The sequence below is a fragment of the Halichoeres trimaculatus genome, unplaced genomic scaffold (genome assembly GCF_033239565.1).
Source record: "Halichoeres trimaculatus isolate MK-OKI-2021-1 unplaced genomic scaffold, fHalTri1.1 fHalTri1_scaffold_14, whole genome shotgun sequence".
Taxonomy (NCBI): Eukaryota; Metazoa; Chordata; class Actinopteri; order Labriformes; family Labridae; genus Halichoeres; species Halichoeres trimaculatus.
Window position 1 is genome coordinate 30,614,107 of NW_027437192.1, and position 15,887 is coordinate 30,629,993.

The 15,887-nt window shown below is 39.3% G+C and overlaps 1 protein-coding gene across 2 annotated transcripts in view; it reads right to left on the reverse strand.

Moving 5' to 3' along the window:
* trappc9 (trafficking protein particle complex subunit 9) overlaps positions 1 to 15,887 on the reverse strand; it is a 354,132-nt gene that overhangs the window by 227,837 nt on the left and 110,408 nt on the right. The gene's annotated exons all lie outside the window — the stretch shown is intronic.

Genomic DNA, 15,887 nt, shown 5'->3' on the forward strand with positions numbered 1-15,887 from the left:
AAACAGGAGCCCCTTCTGTCTTTGCTTAACCAATATGGACATCAGGAAATCCATGGGCCTCACTTAACTCCCACCACAAAAGAAAAAAAAACAGGGGGAGAAAAATTGACAACTGCAGCTGACACTCAACACACGCTGCCATCGATAACAAGTTGCTCGCAGCTTTCAGCTGAAACGAGCTGGACGAGAATCCTCATGAGTGCTTTGAAAAATTGATTGAGTCATTTTGTGAAAAATGTCCACGCACAAATACTGCCTATTAAAACACAACACAGAGGAGAGCAGGGACATTAGATAACTCAATAAAAGTCAACAGAAAGCAACACTTTAAAATTAGAGGCCTTAGAATGGAGCTGTTATTGTAGCAAAATGATTTGTGTGTGTGTAAATGCATCCACAAATATGGGAACTAATCCACAAGTGTATGTCAATCCACAAATGCCTTAACTGGTCCACAAAAATGAAAACAGATTTGTAACTAAATGAAAAATTTACAAATGCGTACACAAATCCCGGAATAGGTGCACTAATGGGTACACAAATTTATAAATGTGTGCAAAAATGTGTACACAAATCCCCAAATGTGTGTACAAATGTGTTAAAATCCACAAATGTGTGCAAAAATCCACAAATGTGTGAAAAAAACACAAAAGTGTACACAAATCCACAAACTACTAAACAAACCCACAAATGTGTGCCCAAATCCACAAATGCTTGCACAAATCCACAAAAATGTGCACAGAAGGGTACAAGAATTTACAAATGTGTCCGAAAAAGGCATACACAAATCCCCCAAAAAGTGTGTACAAATGGGTACACAAATTCACAAATGTGTGCAAAAATCCACAGATGTGTACACAAATCCACAAATATGTGCAAAAATCCACAAATGTGTGCACAAATCCACAAATGTGTGCAAAAATTCACAAATGTGTGCACAAATCCACAAATGTGTGAAAAAGCCACAAATGTGTACACAAATCCACAAACTGCTAAACAAACCCACAAATGTGTGCACAAATCTACAAATGCGTGCAAAAATCCACAGATGTGTACACAAATCCACAAATGCGTGCACAAATCCACAAATGTGTGCAAAAATTCACAAATGTGTGCACAAATTCACAAATGTGTGCCGAATCCACAAATGTGTGCACTGATCCACAAATGTGTTCACCAACTTATAAATGCCTGCAAAAATCTACAAATGTGTTTACAAACCTACAATTTTGTGCACAAATCAATAAATGCATGCAAAAATATGTACACAAATCCAGAAATGTGTTCACAAATCCACAAATGTGTTCACAAATCCACAAATGTTTGCACAAATGGGTACACAAATGTGTGCCAAATTAGGTATACAAATCTACAAATACAAACACAAATCCACAAATGTGTTAACTGATTTCTAAATAGATATTTGATCTTAAATGGCTGAGAAGTCTAAGTGTCTTTTTCAACAAGACCTGAAAATACAAACAGTACCAGTTACAACAACAATGTGATTTTTGCTACAGTCCTGCCTGATCTGCAAATGTGTAGTTTGCCCTGAGCTCAGGCTGCCAGGTATGAAGCCATTATCATAGCACCATGTCTTAGCCCTCTATGCATTCCACACTCTATTGGATTACTGTGTCAACTTGGGTATATAGTGATTTGCAAATCATCTACACGAGTGGATTTATGCACACATTAGTGGGTTTTTGCGCACATTTGTGGATTTGTGTACACATTTTTAGATATTTTTAACAATTGCAAATCTGTTTACACATTCCCGGTTCAATTTATTGACTTGCAAATGTGTTTACACATTTGCAGCAAAAATTGGCTTTGGATGGCAAGAAGGCTGTTTCCTTTCCTTTTTTCTTTACACGTCACTCAGCACCATCAACATTCACCAAGGACAGCTTTGAGTTGCTTTGTTTGGGGTACCATAATTGCACAGCAGTGATTTGCTTTGCCAAGTTTTCTGAACCATCTTTTATATCCTGATGTTAAAACCGAGAAGAACGAGACGTCCTGCTCAAGGTAGCAGGAAAGTAAATAACCAAAATGACAGAAAATGCAGTGTTCATTACAGTGCGCAGTCTGCTTCAGGAGACACACAACTCGTGGTGTCCTGTGGCACAGAGGCCGCGTGAGTAATGGGTGGAGTGATTGACGATGGCGTTGCTCACTATCATTCCCTCCTTTACCTCCTCCTTCCTATCAGTTTCTGTCTGCTTCTCTGTCTGACGGCCTTGTGAGAGTCGGCTGGCTGGAGTCAGCGTTCGGATCAGTGGCCACCTTCCTGCTTTTAGGTTCAGCAGCAAAATGTGAGAGGTATTCATCTGGAATAATTACAATATAATTAGCGCAAAGTTTATGAGACACTGTTGATCTGTGATGCCTCAATCCTGCACACAAGGCTTTTTGTTTCCTGGGAAACAGATTTATCTCATAAATATGGAAATAATGCTTGGTAGCTTTGAAAACTCTCTTCAATATCCTGCTCAAGGAAAAACTCACGAAAAAACATCCAGCACTGCTTGACTGAAGCCTCATTCATCGTATGTGCTTTATTGTCCAGAGATGATCTCATTTAATGATCTGAAGCTTACATCTGGACATCAAACACACCGTTAGTCCAATTCAAACAATGGCCAAACATTATAGGACAGTAAAAACTCTCACTGCCTCACCCTTGTTATTCTGAGCCCACACGCAAGACTGAATCTGTGTGGAGATAACATCATCACGCCTCGACCAGTTTAACAGAAAGGAGGGGAGGCTAAATGAAGAGCAGAAATCTGACATAGCACATAAAAAGATCTGAACAAGTCATTACCCTCATTAGAGGAAGCCATTCCACTCCGTTTGGAAGCTCCAGTCTTTAAAGAGCAGCTCTGTGTATCGAGCACTCGGTCAGGCATGGAGAGACTCACAGGGAGTTTAACATGAGTCACTCATACAGCTTTTATTATGTCACTTTGGCCGCATTTTTATGCCACAACTGTGCTATTTTTAAATTTTCCCCGGCAGTACATCAGCTTTACTTTGATTTCTGTAGGTTGCTCTTGTTAAGCCTTCGTGACACATACTACTCATAATTACAGCTCATTTTCTCCTTTGTGTGAGCATTTTCAATACATCACCTGAAGAATTACAAATACATTCATGATTTGGTATCATTCTGTTAACACTTAGCTCTGGTGGAAACTACTACTTTGACTTGTGCTTGAAGGTGCTGTGAGGGTTTTCTAGAAAAGCTAGTGTTTTTCCAGGATAAAGACTCTCTTTCCCATGAGCACTTGCAAACACTGTCATGAGGACCTGACTCCCACCAAGGCATGTGTTTGTTCTAAAGCAAATGATTGGAGAGTAGATCTTCTCTTTCACACTATTTTTCTTTGCTCAAGATAACTTTTCCCAGGATTCAAAGCGACAAAAAAATGTATTTATTAACAGTTACACAGCACTATTGTTTGAAACATGACAAGTAAACTTTGTTAACTCAGTTTGTACCATAGTTTAGTATCTCGAGCTACTTGCAGCATAGTGCCTCTTATAGACTCTCAAGTTTGAACAGACCACTGCAGAATAACTGCTGACGGTGAGTTGGAATCAACATTAGCACAAACAGTTTAGCTAATGTGTTAGCCTTTAGATCGTGTTCTATCTCTCTCCTGTTTATCTTTCTTCTGCTCTTTTGTCCTTTTTCTGTCTGACAGTTAGGCTCCAGTGTCCACCATCACTACAAAATAAATCACAGAAATCATTTCAGCAGAGGAAAACACAGATCTCTCTACTCCATGCCAACATTAATACTGTCCCTTTGGTTAGACTTCAACTATAAACCTCTTGATGTTGTTACAATTTTGCAACATACCCTGTCAGGCTGATGCTGAGATGACCTTTGCATCCCACTAGTGCCTATTGATTCATAATCTACACATACCAAGGATCATATTTAATGCACTATGTGTCAATACATTGATCAGATGGTGAACTTATATCTATGTATATAACACAATTTAGTTATAACTATTGTGTGTGCTATATTCAAATTTAGGTAACGCTTTATATCAAGGTCCTGTAATAAGCATTAATAAGACCTTTGTGTAAGTACTTATAACATGCTTATTAACATTATTTGTTTAAAAGACTATATAATTGCTTAATAAGTGTTTAATGAGGTCAGTGTAATAGTTAATACAAGACAACTTAATCTATAAGCTATATGGAACCTAACCCTAACCCTCTTTGTTTTTTGTCTTCTGCTTTTGTCTCTCATGAGCCCTACCCCAGTCCTTCCCCTAAACCTAACCATTCAGGGCCCCATGTCTAAACCTAACCTGTGGGGCCTCACGCCTAACCCTTACAATGACCTTATTAAACACTTATTAAGCAGTTATATAGTCTTATAAATAAATAATGATGTCAATAAGCATCGTATAAGTACTTACAAAGGTCTTATTAATGCTTATTACAGGACCTTAATATAAAGTGATACCCAAATTTACAATCTCCACTCAATTAAACATCTATAGGAATGCAAAAACACAGAAAAAAAAACTTTCTAATGGAAAATAATTCAGGCAGTAAGGCATTAACACAGGAAGAGACACACCCTGGTTTAAAAAGAAGTACTTTAAGATATTTTAAAGGAAGAACTTTTTTACTTTGATTAAGTAAATTCTCAGACAGATACTTTCACTTCTACTGCAGTAAAATGCCATCAAAGGATATTTTAGTACTCTTTCTATTCCTGAGTGTATATTTAGATGGTGATGAGCTGTTTGGTTAAGTTAAAAGACTGATGTGACTTCTCTTACAGATTTTATGGTAATTCTTAACCAAACCAAAACGTGACACACATGGTAAAATTCCCTGTGCATTTAACAAAGCTGTAGTTGAAGGAAAATATGATGAAGAAGTCTGAGCTGTGCTGAGCTGACACATCCAGACAGAAAGCTAATGGAGAGCGTTTGTTAGGCCCCTCACACAGTGTAACATGACACAGCTTGTTGTAACTCAGGGCCCTTCTGTTTTGAAAGATGACGATGATTGCACACATCTGATCCTGACTTATTGTGGCTTGATGGACTTTAAGTGAGGGATGAACTCATCTAGAGGGCAAACAAGTGAGCCTCAGTCTGTTTTGGATGTTCCCTCTGCTCTGTCTGCTTTGTCTGTCTGTGGCCTTGTCTGATTCGCCCCTTCTGCCTCAGCTGAAACATAAAGGACACTGAGTACAGCACTACCAGGCAACTCCACAGTTGAGGCTGATGGACTGACCTTCTCCACATTGTGCTTACAAGTGCTGGCTGAACAATAAACAACACGATTTCTGAAAGAAAAAAAAACTCCACTTCCACTGATAACACATGAATGTCACTCTCAACATGCTGAGCAGAGTGAAGCAGGTACAAAACAAATTCCCACTTTAGGAGCAGTTTGATGGACAGGGAGGAGGGAATGCTCAGTCAAAAGAAGCACAGAGAAGACAAGTTATATCTATCATCTTTACTGCTTGGCCTTTTTGCTGGGTTGTGGGGGGCTGGAGTCTATCTCAGCTGTCAGTGGGAGACCAGGGGGTACACCTATCACGCACTACATTTAGATACAGGTAATCATTCTTCACAGACTCATACCTACAGGTGCACACACACAGGGAGAACATGCAAACTTCACACAGAAAAGTAGTGCTGCAGGCACAGGCAAAACTGTGCGATTGCTATTATCTTGGACAATATCATTATCATCATCATCATTTTTATCATTATTATTATCATTATTATTATCTCCCTCTCATGTCACTAGGGATGGGTACCTTTCACATCTGAAACGATACAGTACCAATGTACGGTACCTGGCAATCAGTATTGGTACTCAACAGTACCAATTTTTGGTACTTTTTTGTGTTTTGTATGGTAACGAATATTAATTTTTCCAAAAATAAAATCTCTTTTTTTTTCAATTTAACATATTAATTTTTCAATATCTAACCGTGCAATGCTGTGTTCATGTCCAGCATGGAAAACCACCTACTCCTCCTCTCCCTCAAGCATGAGTTTAGGTACCTAAACATTAGGGATGTTTGGTACCACTTTTTTTCAGACCAATGCCAGTACAAGTACTCCCACTTGGGTACTCACCAATACTGTGCTGAGTACAGATACCACGAGTACTTTTGATACATAAAGTTTTAATTAACAGTGACAGATCATTTTGAACAAAGACAGCACAGTCACTCTGTCATGAAGTTTAACATAAAACACAAAAAATTCTCCTTAAGGTTATGATTTCTTTTTAATAAATTAACAAATGTGAAAAAAAACCTCACAACTGTCAGAGTTTTAGTCTTTTTTTTTTTTTAAATTAACTGAAGTGCAACATACAACATAAAAACGTTTAACTGTGAACTCTCTCTGGTTCATTCATATTGTCTGAACAGGACCTGGTGCACATTCGACCAGGTGTCAAGCTGAGGCAATATAGCGCCAACTTTTGGAGGAGGACTTACTAGATGAAAGATTTTCAAAGCTTTGAGTATTGGCTGCTGGTATCGGCAGCCTCTATGTGTACTGATAAAACCTTGTTAGTACCTTGTAAAAAGGCTGGTATTGGCCCAATACCAATTCGTGGTATCGGTACTCGCCCATCCCTACTAAACATGGAACCTTTTGATTTTACATGAATCAATACCCAGTACTTTTGACAGAATTCAGTCAGTGCCTGTAAAAGTACCTAATTTGGTACCCATCCCTACATTTCACCAAAGAGAGGGGATTTTCTTTGATAAGGTAAGGGTGTCCTAAGAAAAATGAATATTTTTTGTAACCATGTAAAGCAAGAATGGAACTGAGAATCATTTTTGAAGGGCTGCAGGTTTTACGTGAGTCTCTCACAATATTTTTTCTCTGAGGGGGAAGAAAAAGCTGTCTTGGCTTTGTAAATATTTCCAGAAATGATCTAAAGCAAACTTGTTCAAAGAAAGCAGCTTGTTGAAGGAAAAGGGTTTGAAGTTTTACTGATAAGACTTATAGTTTAAATTAAATTCTTTGCACTTTTGACACAAACTGTAAAGAACATAGGTTCATTAAGGTGTTCGGTGTCAAGAAGAGACAAGAACGTTTTTATGACATGCTGATTTTTGTTAATTTATTATTCCTTATTTGCCGCCACAGCCCTGCTGCACATAAACACACAAAGAGTCAGAGAAGCTGATGGGCGTAGGTTGTGACGTTAACACACAGACGCAAGCCAACCACAAATCGCAGCTTTCAGTGCAACTATATAATTGCATATTCTCAAAATGGGATTTGATTAATTGTGCAGCTTTTCAGAAAAGCTTCTGGGGAAATTGAACCTGCAACCTCTGCAACCTCTTGCTGTGACGCACTGACCACTGCACCACCGTTCAGCATGTAACACCGTGAATGTTAGCACAATGTACGAGCAGCGTCAGAGGCAGAGTCTGACACACACACACACACACACACTCCTTAGAGTGTGAGTGAGCTCTTGTTTATCCTCAGGCTGTGGAGCTAGAGGAAGAGAAGGTGTGAAAGAATGGTGTGTGTGTGTGTGTGTATGTGTGTGTGTGTCTTTCACTGAAGCAAAGTGAGGAAATTCATTTTCTGCATCCACGTTCATATTTATCCACATATTCACGTCCAATCTCAGGTTTTCTATTTCAGGGTAGGAGTAGCTGAGATTCTATTTTCATTCAGCGCTGATTATGTTGACCTACCCAGGAAACCAAGGACAATGAATAGATATTGCTGTAACAGATTTAAATAGAATAAGCCTGAAACACTTTAGAGGGAGTGTATGGTCTTGAAATTAGTTTTTTGTTGTTGTTTGACTTGAGAATGCAGCAGCGGATTTGTTTTGCTTAGCATAAAAACCAGACACGAGGAAACAGACGCCCAGCTTATTCCAGGGTTTCATGGATGCTGACCAACAATGATGACCGTTGTTTATTGCTGTTTTTGCTGGACTAACAGCTCTTTTATTTTATTTACTCAAAGCAAACATTGTGCAGCTTCACGGAGGCAGAAATGTTGGCCCGACATGTCTCTTTTAAGCTGGCAGCGGGGGCAGAAAGCAAGGAGAATCACGGTTTGTGTAAACAACAGTGATAAGAGAACATGACCGGGGAGGATGTGTTTGAGGATTTATTACCTGTATGAGCTGTTACACCAGCAGGAAACAGCTAAAGAGAGGAAGCCGATCAGCTAACCAACAGAAAACAAAGATGTCTGTCAGCTGGGGCCACGGCAATGATTGTTTACTGTTTGGAAAGCAACTCAGCAGCTTTATCCAAATGAAAAACACAACGTAATGTTGCTTTTGTCACACTCACTCGTACCTTGAACATCCCGGTGCTGTAAAAAAGAAGTTCACCAACTGTGACTCAGTGTGGATCAAACTGTAGCTCTGAAAACACACTGAAAGTCTGTTTTAATCCACTTAAGCCGTGACAAATGCAACAATGTGTCACACAGATAAACTGTGCAATGATTAATGCTCTTCTTTGGAAATTCAACGCGGTGAAGGAAATGAAGAATGAAGAAAATGTCAAAACTGAACAAAGACATGCATCATTGTTCTGTATTTGTTTGTGGGTTGGAGATGTGTGCCTTTTTTTTTTTTCATTATGCCTCGCGTTTTGTAACAGTTGCTAATTGGTGTCATTTGAAGATACAACAGAGTGTCAGGCTTCCAGAAAAGTTTTACTTTAATTGTCTCTCCTCGTGTTTCTTGTCCTGTTCCTCCAGTTTTATTTTGCTAATTATCTCTGTTTGAGGTTTGTTGACTTCCTGTCCCTGTGTTCCCCTGCTCCTCTGATTACCGTAATGTGCTGCACCTGTGGGTATTTAAGACCCATCTTCCCTTTCTTTTGTGCCAGTTCATCTTGTACCTACTGTCAGTTCCCCAGCCTGTCTTCTTTGTGTGTTTGCTTCAAGTTAGTTGGATATTTGCCCGTTCTGACGGCCTTGGACTGACTTTGAATAACCAGTGCGTGAATTTTTGCCTTGTGGATCTGGAAAAGGCTTTTGATCATGTCCCTCAATGTATGCTGTGTGGGGTGCTCTGGGAATATGGAGTCCATTCCCCTTTGTTGTGCGACATTCAATCTGTGTAATATCAGCCCTACTTTTTGGTACTTTTTTGGCACCTGTTGGGGTGCCAGACAGACCAATCCAATCATAAACTGTAAAAAAAAAAATGGATGTCACTTTCCTTGGCTTGAAGTGAGGTCGCCACAAAAACTGCTCCCCCTGGTGGCTGGCTGCAGTATAGGTAAAAAAAAAAAAATCTGTCTCTCCAGTCATTCCAGATGGGCTGTGGTCAAACTTAAAAAAATGAATACACCTTGTAGAAATGTTTCTCACATCTGATTGTTGTGGTGCTTTAAATATATTATTTGGCTGTCTCGTAATCAAGTCCTCTTTTTTCTGAAAAGTTTCGTTTTCATTTTCAAGGTTTAAAAATGAGGTTTTACGTCACGTTTAATGATGATTGACAGCTGCCGTTCATCTGTATTTTTTCGGGGATTGTAAAATATGTCGGGAGATAGAGTCAAAAAATGATTCGACTCACAAAAGAAAAAAAAATTATAATAATTATATTTTTATAAATAGTATTTTGGCTTCAAAACCGTACAATGGTTAATAGCGGAGCCACGCTGTCCACTCTATATACAGTCTATGAGCCAACCCTTCAAGGTGGAGCTACAACACCGCAAGCCGTTGACTGGTCGAAAGAATCATCACTTCCTGTGCAACAGCAGCTGCTGTATTTGTCCTGGCGGCACACAGCAATAAGTCTCTGAAACAAAGCTTGATTGTTCTTTGTAACAAAGAGCCACATGACAATCACAAAGAAGACGAATTGCTGGAGGTCTTCCACCGTTTCTCTTAGTTTACTGTGTTAAGTTTTTCCTCTTTGTTGGATTTATACGTTGGATTTATATGTGCTGCTATGGCGTCACACTATTCCGTAGGCGACGCGGTTGACAGCATCCAGCTCACACGCCACTGAGAGTTGTCACCTCTCAGTCCGAAGGTCAAGGGTTAGATCCCAGCTCCTGGAGTCACATGCTGAAGTGTCAGACACTGAACCCCAAATTGCTCCCCCTGTTGGTCAGTGGGGTGTGACTGAGTTGGTTAAACTGATGGTTCCTACCATAGCAGCCATGGTGAATGTGGGGTGGATGGGTGGATGAGACCAGCAGTGTACGGCACCATAAGTGGTCAGTAAGGCCAGCCATGCGAAAACCATTTACCATTACCACCTACCAAGAGGGGTCATGGTTGGCTGTGTAAATGCAAACCGATCCAACTGGTTTCAAACTGCACTGATCCATACTGGACTGCTTGGTGGAAATGGGGCTTCACTCAAACTCGTTCCCAGTCAGGTTTTTGGTACTGATTCTGTTCATTACTTTCATGGACAGGATTTCAAGGCACAGTCATGTAGTAGAGGGAATCCAGTTTGTGGGGGGGTCTTAGGATTCTGTCTCTGCTTTTTGCAGATGATGTGGTCCTATTAGCCTCATCAGACACTGACCTCCAGCTCACACTGGGGCAGTTTGTAGTCAAGTGTGAAGCAGCCGGGATAAAGATCAGCACCTCTAAGTCTGAGGCCATGGTTTTCCGTTGGTAAAGGGTGGACTGCCCACTCCAGGTTGGGAGAGAGTCTTTGCCCCAAGTGGAGGAGTTCAGTATCTCAAGTATCTTGGGGTCTTGTTCACGAGTGAGTGGAAAACAAAGCAAGAGACTGACAGACAGATTGATGCGGGCGCTATACCGGTCCATTGTGGTGAAAAGAGAGTTGAGCGAGAAGGCAAGGCTCTCAATTTTACCGGTCAATCTATGTTCCAACCCTCACCTATGGACACGAGCTGTGGGTAGTGACCAAAGAACAAGACCGTGGATAGAAGCAGCTGAAATGAGCTTTCTCCACAGGGTGTCTGGGCTCAGCCTTAGAGATAGGGTTCAGAGCCCAGACATATGTTGGAAAGGTGTTTCCCAGGGCAAACCCAGCTGGGAGGAGATAAGGGTAGACCCAGGAGACACTGGAAAAATTATTTCTCAGCTGACCTGGGAATGCCTCGATACTCCCCCGACCCCAGAGGAGCTGGTGGAAGTGGCCAGGGACAGAGGTCATTGGATTTCACTGACGACACTGATCCCCCTGTGACCTGGACCAGGATAAGTGGTAGAAGATGGATGGATGGTGAATTTCTGACTGCTTCTTGGTTCTTTGGTTCAGTGCCGAACAAAGGAGCAGTAATTCAACTGGAAGTCTTTAAATTATTGACAGTTAGGTGCTTGGGTACTTTTGGCTACCAATGGATACTGCAGGCTGTTTACCAAGCACTACAACAGATACTTTCAATCTGCTTTGACGACTGGTTGCCTACAGTGAAGTCCATGACAAACCACACAAATCAACCAGATATCATGTACTTGAACACCTTCCCACAGAATTATTATGCAGAAAGACCCGTTTCAGAGACTATAATCATAATTTTTAAAGCATTAGTGATCCATTAGACCTACTTCATTGTACCATTTGATAAAACTGGAGCCAGTTTAATTGAGTTCAATAGTATGTAATTGATTTACAGACTGCTGGGTAGCCTGGAAAACGATAGAATGATAAAAAGATTAAACAAAGATAGTTGTAATTACTTTTTTTTTTTTTTGCATAAAAGATTAAAATAAAACAGTAGTCAAACTAAAGCTGTGCTGTGAATTTAGTGAAGTTAAACATAAAGTTTTGCCGTCAGAAACACAGAGACAGCCAACAGACAAACTCACACAGAAGTGGACCACCTTAACTGTGTGCAGGGCTTTGTAAATTTGCTTCACTTATTTGCATTTGCCAACTCATTGTCACGAGTTTCTCTTGATATTTGGTAGTCTGGGGAAAAATATTATGCTGTTTCTTCTGAAAATGTTACAAAAACTAGTTATGAGTGAAGTGTGGAAGATTAAAAGATATTGAATAATGAGTTGGTTTAGTAACAATGAAACAGTTGTTGGGAGTATTAGTGATGACGAGCTTAATCAAGATTTCACGACTTAGAAACAGCAGAACTTTTTAATCTTCAGAGAGACAGTCAGAAAACAGCAAAACGACAGGCTTTCCATCAACAAGTTCCCCTTATATACTTTCATATTATAAAAATAATACCATTCATGTTTTAAAGCGTCAGATAGCATCACTTGTGTTTAGCAAAACAGTGTCTCTAAATGCCTTCGTAATAAGTGAATTCAGAGCTGGTGTTTAGACAAACCATGTCTTATCTCTCTAATTCCTGGCCCCAATTATTGCTCCGCTAATTAAAACATTGAAAAAGTATTGCTTTAATGACCTCGCTGTGTCAGAGGGAGTGAGATAAACATGCGGCATCGTGTGTTTACCTTCTCAGTCATCTGAATCCTCCTGCATACACAGACAAAAACCTAAAAGAAAATTCTCAGTGGTGCTGAAGCGAGTCCATATTGATCGCTCATTAATATTTATCAGCACACAGAGGCTGAGCTGAAGAGGTTCAACAGTCTGAAGAAGGAGGCAGAGAGGTCGGGAGGGAGACGCAAAAGAAAGGAGGCTGAGTATTAGTAGTGAGAAAGACCGGAGGAGGAACACAATGGATGGGCTTCAAGGTAGGAGGGGAGGTCAGGCCACCTTTTTTTTTTCTTTTTAAACAAGAATGAGAATTAGAGGGGAGGAAATCCGACAGTTTGAAATGAGGAAGTCAGAAGCCAGGTGAGAAATGGAGGTGTACAGACCCTTGGACCTCGATCTTATTAGTGCTGGATCTTGAATAAAGAAGCCAGTAAAGACGAGGGCTCTATGTAAAGTAGGAATTAGCATTCATGTTTTCGTCCAGTGTAGACATAAACTTCAGATAAAAGATGGGAGGAAGGAAGAACATTTGCTTCAGGTAAGGAGAAACAGTCACATGTTAGAGTAATAATTAAATCCAGATAAATCACAGCTCTTTATCCAGCTCAGAGCATCTCAGCCCTACTTTGCAAATGCTCATTTATTTAAAAACCTGTACAGTATAAGCTTTGATCAAATCCACCAGCACCAATGTCTGCCTATAGCTCTGCCCCGATAGGCCTTCAGAGGGCCGGCCAATCAGAGGGAAGGGGGGTTTGTGATATGGGGAGACTTAAAGAGACAGCAGCCAAAATGAAGCGTTCGAATAGAGGCTGATAGAAAGGTTTTCTAAAACACCAGAGGAGGAAAAATACAGATTTGAGCTGTAGATTATGTCGAGATACTATGAGGGAACAAAAAGGACAAAATGAGGACCTAAAAAGCACAATACCCCCTCTTTAAGGGCAGTTGGATAGAGAGTTTATTTAGTGTTCCTGACAGTGATACCAGTAACATCTTACTCTAATATGTAACGACAAATCTAATGCATAACTGTTTCCAAACCAGTAATCAGATTAAAGTTACCCATCCAAGTCACTATTTCTAAGGGTAGGCACGTACTGATATATATAAATATATAAATATATATATATATATATATATATATATATATATATATATATATATATATATATATATATATATATATATATTTTTTTTTTTTTTTTAATTATTATTATTTTTATTTTATTTTGAAAATGAGGTCAAAGTGAAATATCTGTCAAAGACAGAAAAAAAATACAAAATAAACAGACATTATCTAATCACATATTCGAAAAGGAGTGGGATGAAGTATAAACTTATTAATTCCCACCCTTTTACCAAACAATTATTATAAACAAATGCAGAAGTTTTGCTCTTACTGTACATAAACTCATATACCAGATATCGAGCAGATACTGACCTTATTTCATTGTATTGAGTACTTGTGAAGGCTGCCAATACTAGCAGTCGATTCTCAAGGCAAAAAAAAATGAAATCTTGTCCAGTAAGTGCTACTCGCCAGTAGTTGGCATAACACTGCCAAGGTTTGACACCACAGCAAATCTTCATGTGCGTCAGGGCAGATAAAATAAATGGAACAGGGAGAGTTAACAGTTAAACTGTTTTATCTTGAACTTCAGCTTATTCAAAAAAAAATCTAAAAGTCTGAGGGTTGTTAGTTTTATTTTGCACTTTTTTTATGTATTAAAAGCAAGTAATAAACTCAGAGAGCGCTGTTTGTGTTTTATTTTGGACTTCATGTCAGAGTGACTGTGCTTCCTTTGTTTAAAATTATCTGTCAGTGTGTTAATTGGAATTTTATGTATCAAAAGTACTAGTGGTATCGTTACTTGGTATCAGTGAGTACTCCAAACTGAGTACTCATACTTGTATCAGTTGGGAAAAAAGTAATATCAACCATCCCTACTATTTTAGTCTTTTTCCTTGGTAAAAATGTATAATTGCTTTCTTTTTGCAACTCTGGGAGTGACATCACAGATGCAACTAGTCACGTTTTCAGAATGAGGACAACCCAGGCGCATATCAAGCAGCCAGTGACACAAACGTAAACACTAGAGGGAGGAGAGTGATGCATGTTTTCTAGCTGGAAATACAGTCACTAGTTTCGGTTTGTGTCAGCTACAGATGATAATTTCCAGCTTTGTTATACACTCTGTGCTGGCAGCTGCGACTGAGGAGGAGGAAGTCCCCCATCACCTGAACAACAGAAGCTGGACTTCAGTGCAAAACCAGAAAGTAAGGTGGAGATTTGAAGAAGCTGGTTGGACAGTTTGTTTTAGAGAAAATCCTACTTTTGAGTCATTTTGTAATAGAGATCCCTTTTTATGTTTAGGCCGTGGGGGGATTTCTCAGAAGCTGCTGAATGCAACTAATAAAGTAACTTTAATCTAACTCAGTTACTTTTAAAATCAAGTAATCAGTAAAGTAACTAGGTGACTTTTTAAAGATAACTGATAACTGTGGCAACACCGGTTCCTGAACTGTTTAACTTGATCAGAAATTGAAAGACTGTTTCATGCAAATACCTACTACTGTTATTTCACTATTGAATAGGGATAGGAGAAAAAATCAAAAAATCAATATATCAGAATTTTTTCTTTGACAAGATCAAAATCAGGATTTTTGTCAATCTTTATTTATTTTTTCGTTGTGTTTCTTTGTTTTTTTCAAAACACAAATTATTCATTTCAGTCTTTGTTTATAAACTGGATTGCAAAAAAAGTTACCACTTTTCTCCAGCAGAGGGTGAAATGTTTCTCTCTGACTCGCGTGATGTGCATTTTATGGGAAGACATGGCTCCTGATGTAGTCCGTAGACATTATCACCACCATTTAACTTTTTTCACATGGTCTGGTGTTAAAAAAATAAAATAATAAAAAAATAAAAATCATAAATATCAAAGAATTGCAATTTAAATTAAATAAAAAACGTAATAGAATAAAATCACGACAGCAGCATATCATCGCAGCCCTACTAACAACCTGTACCTGCACACCCTCTAGAACAAACTGTAAAAATAGGTTTCATTGCAAACAGGGATTGGACTCTGAGGAGGTGTAAGCCACACCATGGTCGTAATTAAAGCAGCGTGACAACTGAGCTTTCATTTTGCTACAGGAGGGAAGGAAATACTTTGCCTGCTTACAGCTTTTTTCTCATGACGCCGGTCTAGCAAATTTGGTTCTGACAACAATTTCTTTGGCCCTTATAACAGATATCTGCATGCAGGAGGAGCGAAAACCCTGTTCATCAGAGACAAGCCTACCAAACGCTGAATGATAAAAAACAAACAACCAATTCCCAGATATGATCAATCTGACCTCCGTTCCACAAATGAATGTTTTAACAGTTGTTTTTCTCTCCCCTCAAGGATCTCTTGATGACTTTACAAAGCTTTTACTTAGATTTTTGAAAACACTGAACCATTATG